This window comes from Lutra lutra, chromosome 8 (genome assembly GCF_902655055.1).
Source record: "Lutra lutra chromosome 8, mLutLut1.2, whole genome shotgun sequence".
Taxonomy (NCBI): Eukaryota; Metazoa; Chordata; class Mammalia; order Carnivora; family Mustelidae; genus Lutra; species Lutra lutra.
This window is the reverse complement of record NC_062285.1, coordinates 107,190,465-107,206,621: the sequence shown is the minus strand read 5'-3', so window position 1 is coordinate 107,206,621 and position 16,157 is coordinate 107,190,465. Positions and strand designations below refer to the sequence as shown.

General features: G+C 35.8%; 1 protein-coding gene across 11 annotated transcripts in view; it reads left to right on the top strand.

Annotated features, from left to right (window-relative positions):
- Positions 1-16,157, top strand: part of PPFIA2 (PTPRF interacting protein alpha 2) — a 494,134-nt gene that overhangs the window by 145,971 nt on the left and 332,006 nt on the right. The gene's annotated exons all lie outside the window — the stretch shown is intronic.

Below are 16,157 nucleotides of genomic sequence, written 5' to 3'. Positions count from 1 at the left end.
CCATTAGCTTTCACCTGAGTAGTGTCCTAGCTCATTTCCCTTGTACCACTCTAACCTCCTCTCCCCAGGCCTCGTTTGTTTTTGTATTTTAATTTTATTTGTTTATTTTTTAAATTCCAATATAATTTTCAGTTGTACAACATAGTGATTCAGTAATTCTATACATTACTCAGTGCTCATCATATTTAGTGTACTCTTAATCCCCTTGATCTGTTTCACCCATCCATCACCTACCTCTCTTCTCCTCTGGCAACCACCAGTTTGCTCTTTATATTTAAGAGTCTGGGTTTTTTTTTTGTTTTGTTTTTTTGGGGGTTTTTTTGTTTTTTGTTTTTTTTTTTTTTTTTTTTTTTGGTCTCTTGTTTTCTTTTCTTTCTTTCTTCTTCTTCTTCTTTTTTTTTTTTTTTGCTTTGTTTCTTAAATTTTACATCCGAGTGAAATCATGTGGTACTTAGCTTTCTCTGACTGACTTATTTACTTAGTATAATATTTTCTGTATCCACTTATGTTGTTGCAAATGGAAAGATTTCATTCTTTTTTATGGTTGTATAGTATTCATTGTATATATTATCACGTCTTCTTTATCCATTTATCAATGGACACTGAGTTGTTTTTTTTTTCCCATATCTTGGCTATTGTAAATAATGAAAAGATGTTCAACATCAATCTTCATCAGGAAAATGCAAATCAAAACCACAATGAGATATCACCTCAAACTCGTCATGATGGCTAGAATAAAACACACAAGAAACAACAAGTGTTGGTAAGGATATAGAGAAGGAGGAACCCTCATGCTGCTGGTGGGAATGAAAACTGATACAGCCACTGTGGAAAACAGTATGGAGGTTCCTCAAAAAATTTAAAATAGAGCTACCCTATGATTCAGTAACTCCACTACTGGATATTTACCCATGCTTTACTCTTAACCCAGAAGCCAGAATAATTTTTTTTAAATGTTAGTCAATCACTTAATCATGTATCTCTTACCTTCAAGGCCTTCCAAAGCCTCCCAAACCTGCTTCCTTGTCTTACTCAGAATAAAAGTCAATGCCTAGTTAATGCCCTATAACATCCACCTTACTCTGGCTTCATGTTTTCACTCTGACTTCATCATCTAGAACTTCTATGCTCATGTACCCTCCTTGTTCTTTAGTTACACTCTGAGCGTGCTACTACCTTACCACCTTCGTATTTCTTCTTTGTTCTACCCAGTACCCTCTTCCTTTGATACCCCCATGGCTCATTTCTTCACTTCAAGTCTATTTCTGTTCAAATGTTACTTTCTTATGGAGGCCTTTAAATATGTCTAAAAAAATTCAGTTCTGTTTACTCCACTGGAAGATAAGCTCCATGAGGAAAAGACTTTTTTTTTTTTTTCTGTTTCATTCACAGTAGAATCCTCAGCAGTTCAAATAGCTATAAGAATTCAATACACACACATATACACACATATATCTTTGAATAAATAAATGGCCTTTCCTTAAGTTCTTTCCTTTAATATCTAAATAACATATCTACTTTACTATGGGTATCTTGGAGCCCTTACGATGTCTGAAGATGTAAAAGGGGATTTTAAATTTGCCTGCCATTTGCACCAGACTTGTTGCTTCTGATTCATGCTGTGGGCTCAGTTCCAATTACCTTAGATACTCTTGGTTCCACTGCTACCAGAATCTGTCCTCTGCTTGAACATGCTTAACTCATGCAGGGAGGCATCCCCATCACCTTCCTTCCCTAAGGTGTCATGAATGTAGCTTTTTATGGGTAATTTTAAGATGATTAAAGGTATTACATGACCAGAAAGAAAATAGGTTAAAACCATTAATAGGTGTAATAGTTAATAAAGCTTATTGGCCATTCTCTGCCTCAAATTATGCCTTTCTTGCTCTTGTGTGAAACTTCAGATATTTGTTCATATCTTTACAGTTCTTTGTAAAGTTCTTTGAAAGATAACTATCAAAGTATAAAACTTGGTACATTACAATTTATAGATTATAAAAACTATTCAGTAGTTTAGACCCATTACTGCATCCATTTTGGATCCAGAGGACAAATTTGAACCATATAAACTTTTAATGCTCAGAGCTCTCATAAATAATTTTTTTCTCTGATATATAAGTTATGGATTTAGTTGTGAGATATTTAACCTTTGATATGTTTGTTTTATCCTCTTTCAATAAAGAAGCCTTTCTTTTTCCATCTCTCTAATCAAGTTATCTTTACTGCTAAGCAGTTTTCTTTTTAACTGGTTAGCTTTGTTTTGTTAGTAGCCATAATGAAAATTAAATTTTGTATGTTGAATATTAAGCTTTAATGACCAGTTATTTTACTTTGTATATTTATAATGTGTTTGCCATTTATTCAACTGGGAGAAACACTAAAGTTGCCAGAAAAACATTTTAACATTTGAATTGCAAAAATAAGGAAGCTCTTACTCAAGTTTCTTATAATAGAAAATTTTTTTGGCATTCCCAAGAAGGAAATAACAGATTTCTTTAATATCTTGCAGTATATATATCAAGTGAAGATATTAACTGGCCCTATTCATTGTTCAGTGACATATATATCATATGTGTGTGTGTGTGTGTATCTGTATATATATATATATATCATATATATTAAAAAATGCACAAATATCTACAAATCAGGCCATATCCAGGTAGAGATTCAAAGGATGAGGAAAAACTAATGTTTATATCTTATGGTATTTGTTTGAACTGCTTTTGTTTTTTAAGATTTTATATATTTATTTGAGAAAGAGAACAGGGTAGAGGGAGAGAAGCAGACTCTCCAGTTCCCTGCTTAGCAGGGAGTCCAGACTGGGGACTTCCATGACCCTTTTTACTCAAAAGAAGCAGGGTGATGCTCTTCACAGTCTTTGTATTTTAGTTTTTTAATAATATATATGCAGGGCTTTATATTAATTAAAGATGACTTTAAAAGATAATTATTTGTTTCTAAAATTTATTCTTATTTTTAAAATTCTATTATATTAACTTACAGTGCTATATTAGTTTCATATATATATAGTGAATTGTTGTATCCCTTGTGCTTAGTGCAAAACTTAGAATATTATAGGCACTCAATTCATAATTATTGAATTAATGAATTGCATGGTCCAATTGAAAGAAGTTTGGCAGGTCATTGTTATCAATAAGAGTGCTATGGGCATCAAAAGCAGAATTTTAGAATATGAAAACTTCTCCAGGTTATTGAGAAATAATATATTGTTGATTAAATTTTAGTTTTCTTGGCTCTACCTTTTATATTTAATAACCATCATCTGAAGCTAATGATTACCTACATTAATTTATTCAGTAACTAATTATTAACAACACTATGCCAAATATTGTCCTAAGCATTGGGAATGAATGCAACAGTTAATAAAACAAAAAATATATTCCCTTATAAAATGAATAAATATCATTTTTCACGTATAGTACAATGGAAAAAATAAAGGTAAGGGAATGAAGTGTTGCAGCATAAGAGCCAGGGCATACTTTTTACATTCCCTTCAGATAAAGCCCTTCAGAAGTGCTAACATTTAGGCAAACCCTTAGTAACTGATGGAGAAAACCAGAGCAGCAATTGCAAATACCAGGAAGACAACAATGCTTACTATGGGATTTGAAATCACAACTAGATAATCCTTCTTCCCTTGCTTTAGTGCCTGTTCCCCCTCCGCCGCTCTACTTTTTCCCAGCACTTATCCCCTTCTGACATCCAATATAGTTTACTTATTGTGTTGGTTTCTGCACTTCTTCCTACTGCAGTGAAAACTCTACAAAGAAGAGTGTCTGTCTATTGTGTTCACCAGTGTATCCTAAATGCCTAAAATAGCATCCGACTCACAGTTGGTACTCGGTAGATCTTCACTGTGCCATATGAAATGATATTTGGGAGACTGCAGGATTGTGTGGCAGTGAACAGTATGTAGGGGTGCAGTGGCATGAAGTGAGGACAGAGTGCCAGGATCAATAATTGGAGGACTTTTCTAGACATGGAACAAGCTTTGTATTTTCTCGAAAGTGTGATAGGAAGCTTCTGGAGGCCTGAGAGTAAGAGCATGGAATGGCCTGATTTATATATTTGAAGATCTTACAGGCTGTTGTGTGGAGAACCATTCACATTTTTCAGCAGCTCCCAATTGTGTGGACAAGCATGCCAATGTGCTAATAACTCACCTGTTGGAGAGCTTAGTAAGGGCCACAACTGAAGTATAGACTAATTGTGTGAGGATAGAAGGATTCTGGTCTGGGGGCGCCTGGGTGGCTCAGTGGGTTAAGCCGCTGCCTTCGGCTCAGGTCATGATCCCATGTCCTGGGTTCAAGCCCCACATCGGGCTTTCTGCTCAGCAGGGAGCCTGCTTCCTCCTCTCTCTCTGCCTGCCTCTCTGCCTACTTGTGATTTCTCTCTGTCAAATAAATAAATAAAATCTTTAAAAAAAAAAAAAAGAAAGAAAGAAAGATTCTGGTCTGGAGGGCACTGGAGTTGGATTTTGAATATGAACTTGGATCTCTTTGATACTAGATCCCATGTACTACTGAGTTGGTGCTTTAATAATACAATCAAAATTCAAAGAATTATCCAGTTCCTTGCATCTAATCAGTTTAATCAAATTAATATTTATTTTGCATGACTGGGGCTGCTAATGTGTATAATGCTGTCGCAGGCACCATAATCATGTTACCGATTATGGGCCTTTTTATATTAAAGCAAAGCATTTATAATAAGAATGTCTGTCTTTGTTATGAAATGTTAATATTTATGTTCCTTTCATTTATTTATGTGTGGTGAATGTCAACTACAAGGCAGATAAATTGAAGAAATTAATGTATGCCCATAATTTATCATGATAAACACACTCTTAATCCTGTGTCTGCATGGCCTTGTAATCAACAAGCTGAAAAGCTGTGACTTGGTCATAGCCATTTAGATATCTACAGTTCCACCCAGGAGGTTGTAGTGATCCAGGACATAATCATAACTTTTAATAATTCACTAGTACTCACATTCATTTAAAATGAAGTTTTGCTAAGATTATTCCCTAGCTGTTGTTTAAACTTTTCATTCCTTATTTAGTTATTGGACTGAAGACTCTACTGATAACACATACCTGGTCACAGCACCTGGCCTTAAAAGAGAGAAGGAACATTAAAAATGGAATTTAATGCAGAAAAGGTGAAAAGAGAAGCTTCTCAAAGAAGAAATACTAGCCGGTGGCTTTGAGGAAAAGAATACAGCAGATCAGTGTTTCTAGATCTTGTTCACATTATAGCACAGATAGGAAATCATAATATTTTTACATTACATTAATGTAGACAGAGGAGGATGCTTAAGCCTCGTATAGAGGACTTCAGGGGCTGTGGAAGTCCCAGGATCTTACGAGTCACCCTGAAGCTGAGCGACTGCTGTCTCAGTACACCTATAATCTGTTTGCAACACACTGGCTGGGAAGCTCTGTCCTACTTAGCTTAGAATGATTCATGGTATAACCAAGAAAAGCAGGACAGTTTTATCTTTCTTACGTTCAGTTTGATTATAGTAAAAAAAAAAAAAAGAATTCCATTATATCAGCTATCCCTTAATCCTGTTTGCACATTGAAAAAAAAAAAATCCTGGGAAGATTTAGAAAAATGCTACTTTGGCATCCTTAAACTAATTAAATAAAAAAATCGCTAGTGGTGAGGCCCAAACATTGGTATTTAAAGCACCATAGGGGATACTACGGTGCAGAATATTATACTGTACTAGACGATCGCTAGTGTCTTCTGTGTCTCTAATCAGCTAGGATTTTAAGTGATGTTAGAAGATAGTCTCTAGCAAACTAAGTTTGGGGAGGCCGGTGAATATTTGGATGCTGTACAGGGACAATTAAGGAACACCCACAAAAGAGACTGTCTCTCAGAAAAGAGAGTGCAAGACACTGCTCATGATGCCTAAAAAGATCCCCATAGACTCAAAATTGACAGGAAGCTTCCCTTTCTCCTTGTGACAAAAATTCAAGTGGAAGTATCAGTCTCAGACTTTGAGATGAGAGAAAAAGAGATAAGGAGAGGGACAAACACATGTGAGGTTGTAAGGAAAGGAACTTCAGTATAAAACGACCCACTGTTAATCTGCTGCAAGTGAGTGAGCAGGCAGTGAAGAGAGGCCTCAGCAGACTGGAGAAAGGTTTATTGGACTGCTGTGAAAAGAATATGGGGGTGATGGGGGCCCAGGCAGTATGGAGGGCGCTTTTAAGGTTGAGGATGGCAAGTGGCCGGGGCATCAATTATCTGATCAGTTTGTAGCAGAGAAGCTGGACAATTGGATTAATACAACTATTTACTGAATGGGTCAAACAAAAATATATTAAAAAATAGGGTGAACGTATTGGCAAGGCAATGAATGATACAATAGGCCGTGGATTCATAGTTGGGTATGGAGAGAGTGAAAGTAGGAATTCGCTGATAGATTGGGACAAAACTTGGTCAGATATTTATTTTCATGATGCCCAAGAAAAAAGTATAGTGAATGAAAAAAGAGGACATGAGAATGGGAGAAAGGGGAGTCATGTTCCCTTCTCTCCAGGTGTTAGGACTCCCATTAGAGTAATACTTCTGGCCTAACTTTTACTTCCCTGGGAAGAAAGGGCTTCCTTCATAGATGAGTTTGATAGAATGAACTGGACATGTGTAACTCATCCCTTCTATCCCTTCTGTTACCAATCTGTGAAACTGCCTCCTCCAGAGAGCATGCATTCTAAACTGCTTTCTCTCATGACGTAAAAACTCTAGATTCTAACAACCCACCCATTCATAGCCAAATTTATCCCTTTAATTGAGGGAGTTAAAATCAACTGATTTGTTTGCATAGACAAGCTATGTTCTTTAGTATAGGTATGTTTTAATATTCTGTCTCTCTTTTACATGACAGTTTCATACCATTTCCTCACATCAAACATTCAATACTCCCTCCCCTAACCCGACTGTTAGCTGATGTCTCAGCTTCCTCAGTTCCTGAGCACTTATGTAAACTCCCAGCACAATAATTACCAGCAAGGGAATCCACATGCTCTGTCTTACCACCTGTTCCCAAAGATGGTGTTCCCTTCTCTCTAAAGTCAGTGTCTTCCTTCATAGATTCTATCTCCTTTCACCAACTGAAGCACACTGCTCCAGAAATTCATCCCTTTCCAGCCTACATCATAATTTTTCACCTCATACTAGCCTCTCTCCCTTAAGCACAACTTGTTCTTATTTCTCTCCCTCCTTTCCTTATTAGCTATCACCCCATTTCTTTGGTTCTTTTTGCAACAATATGCTTTTATTGTATAAACACACTTGTCTCCAGTTCTTCTGTTTCATTGTAAATTTATACCAGTGAGGCTTTTCGTGTGCCATGCATTCCCCTTCCTTTCCAGCCCTGGTCCTGGACACCAAGAGTTTGCTGTTCTGGAAGAACCATATTGTCATTTATGAACTCCTTTTCAAGGAGGGAATCATGGTGGCCAAGAAGGACGTCCACACACCTAAAAACCCTGACCTGTTAGAAAAGAATGTGTCCAATCTTCATGTCATGAAGGTCACGCAGTTTCTTGAATCATGGGGTCCATAAAGGAACAGCTTGCTTGGGCATTTCTACTGGGAGTTTACCAGGAAGGTATCCAGTATCTCCATGATTACCTCCACCTGCCACTGGAGATTGTGCCTGCCACTCTGCGCCACAGCCATCCTGACACTAGCAAGCCACAGCCCAAAGGTGTGGAAGGATAGCAGCCTGAAAGAATCACACAAGGGGAAGCTGACAGAGACACCTACGGATCAAGCCCTGTGCCCCTTGGTGCGAACAAGAGAGCCAAGGCTGGGGCTGTGTTGGTAACCGAATTCCGGTTAGAAGAGGATTTGGTCATAGATGTGATTAGCGACTTCAGTAAAGTTGGAGGAGATTGTTTTTGTCTTGGATAAATCCATAGCCGGGGTGGGGGGGAAGGCTTTTCTCCCAACCACCTGCTAAAACCAACCTCCACATTGCTCAATCTAGTGGCCAGTGTTCAGTCCTTGTCTTAATTGATCTCTTAGCAGCATTTGATACAGATGATCACTCTTGCCTACTTGATTCGTGTCAATCTCTGGACTTCCAGGGCACATCCCTCTCTTGGTGTCTCCCCACCGTGCTTCACTGATTTGTTCCTACTCATTCTCCTTTGCTGGCTCTGGACTCCTATTGTTGGAGTGCACCAAGGCTTGGGTTTGGACCACTTCTCTTGTCTATTTGTCTTCACTTCCTGATGACTTCATCCCAGTTTTTTGGTTTTCTGTCTGCATGCTAATGTGGTCTCCAGATTTGTATATCCAACTGCCAACATGACATCTCTGTTTAGATGACCAATAGAAACCTCAGTCTCAACATGCGCAAAATGGAGCGATTGAATTTTTCCCAAACCTGCTTCTTTCACAGCTTTCTCCATCTCATCTGGTGGCAAGTTCATCCTTTCACTGCTCAGGCCAAAGACCTTGTAGTTGTCCTGGATTCCTTTTTGTCTTTCACAACCCACATCTGATTCATCAGGAAAATCTGAATACTTCCACAGAATTAGAATAGTTCATCAGATAGACAATCATCAAAGAATTCCTTGACATATGAAATCAATTAGGAATTTATTAATTCCCTTTTCATATTCTGTACGGAATTAAAATCAGTGGCAGATAAAGCAGTAGCAAGATGTAATTTTGATTTATAGGGGGTTTTGTAATCAGATAGACCTGGTTTCAAGTGATACGACTTTTCTATTTGTCTAAGTGTGATTTTAGACAAGTTATATTTCTCTTAAGACTTTGTTTCCTTATATGTAACCGAGGAATAAATACCTCCTTCAGAGAGTTTTATAAAAGGCAACTCTGGCTTCCCTGTAATATCATTCGGTAGATAGCAACTGTTGAGCCCTTGTTCATGCTCTTAATGAAAATAAAACAGGATAGTGATTGGCTTTGTCTTTCAAATGAAATTCTTGAAAAAAATAAAATTCAGGAAAAATAAAGTACTTGCTACCATGGCAACTGAGGCAGTAGACAGCTTAAAGAATAAGAAATGATAGTCTCAAGATTGCTTCAGTCTGCTTCATGGTTTTCACTCATATTGCCTTTGTTTTTGTAATCTTGTAATCTTTCTAATCTTAAACATGGGATTGTGAGTGGAGTGTTCATCCATATAAATTGTTTTTTTTTAATGTTCTATTATTCCAGGATAGCTGTGATAACATTATCCTAAAAGCTCTTGCACAGAATTGATCACCATCATGCTTCTTCTCTTCCTGTTATCCTGTCAGTTAAACCTGTATCTTCTGAGATGGTAGAAACAAAGTATATAAGATAAAGTGAACTATATGAAAGCACTAGGACATCTGCTTTGTTTGTTAGAACATACCTTTCTTCTTTCTCTTTAATGTGGTATTTCTCCCAATACTCTCTGAATGTGTGATGGAGAGAAGTTTACCTGTATGTGCATTTGAATGGTGGATGCTGTAAGTTTACAGAGTTACTTTTTAAATCTATTTTTGAAACTGCTATTTTTTTTAAACCTATTTACTAAACTACTAGGCAGCAGCATTATTTAATACAAACAATATGGGTTGGTAGGTAGAATATATGGATTTATACATTCTCTTTTTTTGTTCATTTATTCAACCAACAACTTGACTATTCTTAAAAAAAGTTATTTATTTGAGAGAGAGAGTGAGAGAGAGCATGAACAGGGGGAGGAACAGAGGGAGAGGGATGAGTAGACTCCACGCTAAGCATGGAGCACAATGTGGGGCTCAACCCCATGACCCTGAAATCATGACCTGAACCAAAATCAGGAGTCAGACGCTTAACTGATTGAGTCAGCCAGGAGTCCCTTTGCCAACAACTTGGCCGTTAACGTACCAAGCAATGCACTCAGCGCAAACTTTGAATGTTTAGTATACCACTTATTAACTGTAAGAATCTGGGAATTAGAGTAAGCATTTTTGAGTTCTCAGGACTAGTAAAAATGAGATAATTACTATTAATATACCACTCATTAAAAAAGAGAAGCAAAACAGCCAGAGGAAGATTGGTTTCAAGTTCCCCAAATATTTATTGAATGCCTACTCTATGCCTTGCCTTGTGCTGGTTCTTGTTACCGACAGACAAGGAATTCTATATAACTTTTGCATAATAAGGACTCTTACTTCATCTCAGACTTTAGAAACTGATTTAAAAAAATAAAATAAAAATTTTATGTCAGTGACCAAGAATTTTTTTGTATCCTGATGCATTAATTATGGTGTTAAGTAATAGAAGACATATTTGGAAACTGGACAGTAAATAAAATAGAAAGCATGGATTTATCCAGAGTGGAAATATTGGCCAGAAATCGCTAAGAATTTTGCCCATTTCTAGGAAAAGTGAAACAATATCAAAAGTGTATTATGAGATAGAGCATGTAGAGTGTAACCATGTTTAAGTTCAATATGTAATGGTCTATATGTAGTTCTCATGCCATAAAATGGACCCAATATTTCTCAACTCACTTTATTTATGTTTATAAAAGTTAGAACTCAGAAACCCTTCTGGTATTATAAAAACTTTAACTATGTGGGCATCTGTTATTCACAGTGGTAGATGAAGAATTAATGTCCTATCATAGAAATTTAATGTGATTTTTTATAAAAATACGCTAATGACATATATTTTAGAACATGAGATAAATTTAACAAATTTAGTAAAATTATTGTGTCATAGAATTATAAGGTTCTAATCCATCAGTATTTTTCTGTTAAAAGAACAAAAGTCAAGCCTGAATTTCATACAACTTAATATTTTTAATTTAAGCATGAAGATGTGTATGGGCAATTATAATACATATAAGTATTTGTGAAAAATGCCATTCAAGCAAAGAGAAACCAAAGTGCAAAGAAGAGTGAGTATGAAAAGAACATACCATTTTAAAATTTTCTAATTTGAATTTTGAAGACAATATGTATGTAGGTGTGTTTATGCATGTATATGTACATATGTATATGTATGTATACATACATATGTATGTATAATGCACACAAAAATGTATATACAGTTATATAAACACATCTACATACATGCCTGTATCTAGATATGTATAAAAATTTTATGAGATTATGTTTAAAAAAAAACTCCAGTGTATTATCATCAAGATGTGATGATTAATTAAAGGCAAATTTAGTATTTTTATCTTGTTTTAAATAGAACTTGTAAATTTCAGTATGCTTGATTTGTGTTTATTTCTTTAGTCTGAATGACTGCAAATCTTGAGGGATCACAAAGGATACTAAATATTGTCTTTATTTGAGACTCCCTCAATGAATGGTTAGGTAGCTAAGAAATATCCCCTGAACTCAGAAGAAAGTCTTTGAGGTATTAGAAGTTTTGTTTGTTGTTTTCTTTTTTTTTTTTTAAAGATTTTTTTTTTATTTATTTATTTGACAGAGAGATCACAAGCAGGCAGAGAGGCAGGCAGAGAGAGAGGAGGAAGCAGGCTCCCTGCTGAGCAGAGAGCCCGATGCGGGGCTCGATCCCAGGACCCTGAGATCATGACCTGAGCCGAAGGCAGCGGCTTAACCCACTGAGCCACCCAGGCGTCCCTGTTTGTTGTTTTCTAACTGGGATCCTGCAATGTGAGATCTCACAGCTAGAGCTAATGATACTTCTTGGGTGGAGTATCTCATTGGCTTGCTACAGATGCAGTGTGTTTTCTCACTTCACCTGCCCGTCATCTCTATTTTAACTGTAACAGGTGTCTGGTACTTCACTACCCCTCAGTAAAAAATTTGTTGAATAAATGAATGAATAAATGAATGAGTGAACAAACCCTACAAACTTGTGTACAACCAGCTGTGACTGTCAGGAAGGAGACTCAGAGACAAGGTGTAAAAGTAAACTTAGAGTGTTGGCTCTCTACATAGGATCATCTTTTCTGAATCTTGTAGATGTCATGATGTGAAGAGAAGGAAGCAGATATAGTTTGAAGTGCATAAATAAAAATATATATTTAGTAGATAGATAAGATAGATAATTTAGCTGGCAGTGTGTACCTAACTAGCTTCCACATGCCATCCATATGGATCACTGGGATGTATTGCCCATCTGGACTGCAAATTTCACTCCATCTGGCATGACTTCTAACTGAATGCTTGGCTAGAAAATGCTTTGTTATCCTATAGTGTGATGGTGTAAATTGTAGTGATATCTCTCTCCTTGTCCTCCTCCTCCTCCTTTTTCTCCTCTCCTCCTTCCTCCCTCCATTTCTCTCTCTCTCTCCTTACTCTCTTTTGTCCAGTATGGCATTTTCTTTCCCCTCTGAGGGTTTATCAGGAACTAAGAGCAAATGAACAGCCCTTTCAGTATATTTCTTTAATTCTTCAAATTCTTATCACTCTAACAAATTTTCAAGTTTCTTATCCAATACACATAAATGAACAAAAGAAAAGATGTATCGAATTGCTTGTCTTGAAGCAGAATATAGCTAACAGTTATTTGTTTAAAAAGTTATATTGAAGGGCTATAAAAAATATGTGAGCTGTATCTTCCTGATAGTATATGAAATAGTAGGCTCTAAAGTATTTCTTTTGAAGTTTTTATAAAATCAAGCTGATAACATACATTTCAGAAGGCTTAGGAGTAATTATTCTCAGAGGCCGAGGGGTATATTAGATGACTTCTGGGAATCTTCTCTGTAAGTTTATTAAGAACAAGAGTCTGGCTTCAGGATTTTATTTTACCCATTTTTAAGAAAGTGTAATTGAGTTATCCTTTTACTTTTTCATCTTCAATTTCTTTCTGTAAAAATTCAAGTGGTTGAGACAGCTGGACTTAAGCTTTCTAGAGTTCATATTCTTAATTTATCTCTCCTGAGAAAAGATATACCTTGAGAGATTTTGGGGGTGGTCTGTGTGTAGTAATTGAAATGGACATATTATTTACTTTTTATATGATTGGTAGACATTGCCCATAATCTAATGACTGCTACCATAAGCCTATTAAATTTTGTTTCACATAGTAATACTGTACTCTATAGTTTTACTTTCAAGTTAATACTTAAAATAGTCTTATTATAAATTGAACTCAGTCAAACTAAGAATGAAGTTTCTTGACAAGCCAAAAAATCTTGGAAAGCTATTTGGGAAACTTAAGAAAGATGTCAAAATATACTAACCAAAAGTATGAAAATATGTCTCTACATTTCATATATTTCTTGAGAGAAGAATGTTCTAACTTTACTTGATTTCAGAGAAATAGGGTGTTAACCAGATTAAGTCTCTTTACTAATTTCACTTAAGAAAACATTTATATATGAAAAAACACATGTAACACAGTTACCTCATATGCCCTGAAATGTTTTCAGCCCTATTTCCCAAAACATTCCATGACATCTTATATCTTTTCATGCTTTGAACCTTCTCTTCAGAAAGTCTTCAACCTCCTGCTCTTGCTAGGGTCACTTTAATATCCCTTGAGTTAGGTGCTTTTCAGATGAACACAATCTCCTTTACGTTAAGTCAGTCATTAGCACTTAATAAGCTACATTTCAGTTGTCTTGGTAGTTGACGACCTCTTACTAGTTGATGTCCTTCCCACCAAATTTTAAAGTTCCTTTTAGGACAGAGACTGGATCTTTTACAGTTATTACTCTGTGGCCTAGAAATGGTGCCAGACTTCTATAGCCACAACGGACAAGGCAAGATTCTGTATCCTTTCAATTTTCAGATATGGACACCACCTTCACTACTGCTACCAGGCAGAGAAAGAAAGTTGAGTTGTCTTCAAATAAACCCTCAGAACAATGACATACTGTCATTATCATAAATAGCCCATTTAGAAAACAAAAATTTGGGAAGGAATATATATTTTGACAATTTCCACAACATTTAGAATAAGCACTGTATTTAAAATAATTATATATTAATACTGTTTTTCCTTCCAGCTTCTTTCAACATTAATTCATACTGCCTTCTTTCCCTTCTCCTCACAAAAACTGTGGAAAAGAAAGCACTCTGCTTGGCAAAAGCTTCAGAATTCCTTACTTTAGCAAGGATGCAAATTCAGCAAATATATGAGATTATACCAGGAAGATGTAATAGTATACCAGAAATATTTGATTTATTGGCCTCTCTAAATAATAACAAGAAATCAAGTGAATTCTCTGGTCTATATTATATCAGAACCATTTAACAGATAAGCATAAAACCCATGGAGATTTTATTTGCACCATAATAATCCATTTGGCCAAAAAAAAAAAAAAAAATTCCTTAAAGCCTGTGTTCTCAAGAACCTTCGCAGTTGCTTTTGAGACATTATTTCCACTAACAGCTCTTTGAGGAGCATGACTTACATGGCCCCATTAACCATAGGAGGAAATGTGATCCCAACATATATCTTTGAGTGGGAAAAAATAAAACAATTTTACATAGATCACTGATTACCAAAGCCAGTATGTATATTTATTTGTTTTATTTAATTTGAGAATCAGTGAATTCCATGCAGGCTGAAAAACCAGAAGGGGAAAAAAAAAGATTATTTTGAAAAATATAGTAATATGGCTGCTTAAGTAATCATGAAAAAATAAAACGTGACTTCTCAACTTAAATTGCAGTGGTAGAGTTATAGTTAAGATGACTAATGGTTTTAGCAAATAGGTAATTTATACAGGAGAAAAAAATTTGTAAAAACAAAATAGTCATTTGAGTGTGCAAAAAGCAAATGGATGGGAACACATCAAAGGGAAATAGGAGCCAGTCTGAAGGAGCTCTCTGTGGCCAAAACTGGGACTATCTGAGTATCAAAATAAATTATATTGTATTGTATTATAACCCCAAGTATAGAATAAATATACATGAGTCCATCTGATACAAGTAAATGGTTGAAAAAATAACTGTAGATGAGGCAAATCTTCTCTACAGAAGAATTCTATTTAATACATATAAACACTACCCTCCTCCACAAAGAAAAGCTTAATTTCACCACTTTCTATCACCTCTTTGAGGATGTACTAAACTTAGTGGCCAACTTCCAATGGATAGAGTATGGAAAGGAAAAATAGTAACTTTACAGTAGAGAAATCTGGCAAACACCACCTTGTCAAGTGATGGTTAGTATTGTATGTGGATATCATGTACTCCCATAATGATGTCATGAGGTCACTTCATTAATATCATATGATGAGAAGGACACTTTACCTCTGTGGTATGTACAGCCCATAGCCCGAGTCTAATCATGAGGGAAACATCAAATAAAATTAATATAGGCATCAGAGCAGGAGAGCCTAGGGGATGCTTGGCCAGTACTTGATGGTCCTCTGAAGACTGTCAAGATCATGAAAAACTAGGAAAAGCTGAGACGGTGTCACAGACCAGAGGAACTGGGGAGACGTGGAAACTAAGTAAACATGATACCCTGGATTGGAACTTAGAAGAGAAAAGAGACATTAACGGAAAGACTAGTGAAGTCTGGAGTTTATTTGATACTAATGTGCCAATATTAGTTATTTAGTTTTGACAAATGCACCATAATAATGTAAGATGTTAGCAGGGAGATTGGGCGAGTGATATATGGGAACTCTCTGTACTAGCTCTCCAAGTTTTCCATAAATATAAAATTATCCTCAAATTAAACATTTGTTTAAGTCTTATCTTCTGGTTTATTTAGCAGTATGCTGGGTAAATAACTATCTACTTGCTGAATTTACCAGAATGTAGGACTCCTGTCTAAGGAATTGAGAATCATTTTTCTGCTTCCTCCTCATTGATATTATAAATCTGAGTCATAATTGGAATAAAGATATAAATGAATAATAAGTTAAGTTTTCAGAGCCTATCACCATCATATTCTTTTTATAGGCTTCCGGTTCAAAGTAGGTGGTTCCTGGTTCTTAATTATGTGTAACTATGCCATCTTAGATACATTCACAAAGACACTGCTTTTGGCTCATTCTCATCTCTGTTCTCCTGAAGTCTCCACCTTTGAACCATGTGTAAATGGAGCATTTATTTTTACTTCTAAAAAGTGTAAAGTCATCTGAATATGATCTTTTATACAGACTGAATACTTTGTGTTAAAAGACATAAAAAATGAACATGATTTGCAGTGTAGTCTAGATCTTTGCAGTTAGTGCTTTTAGAT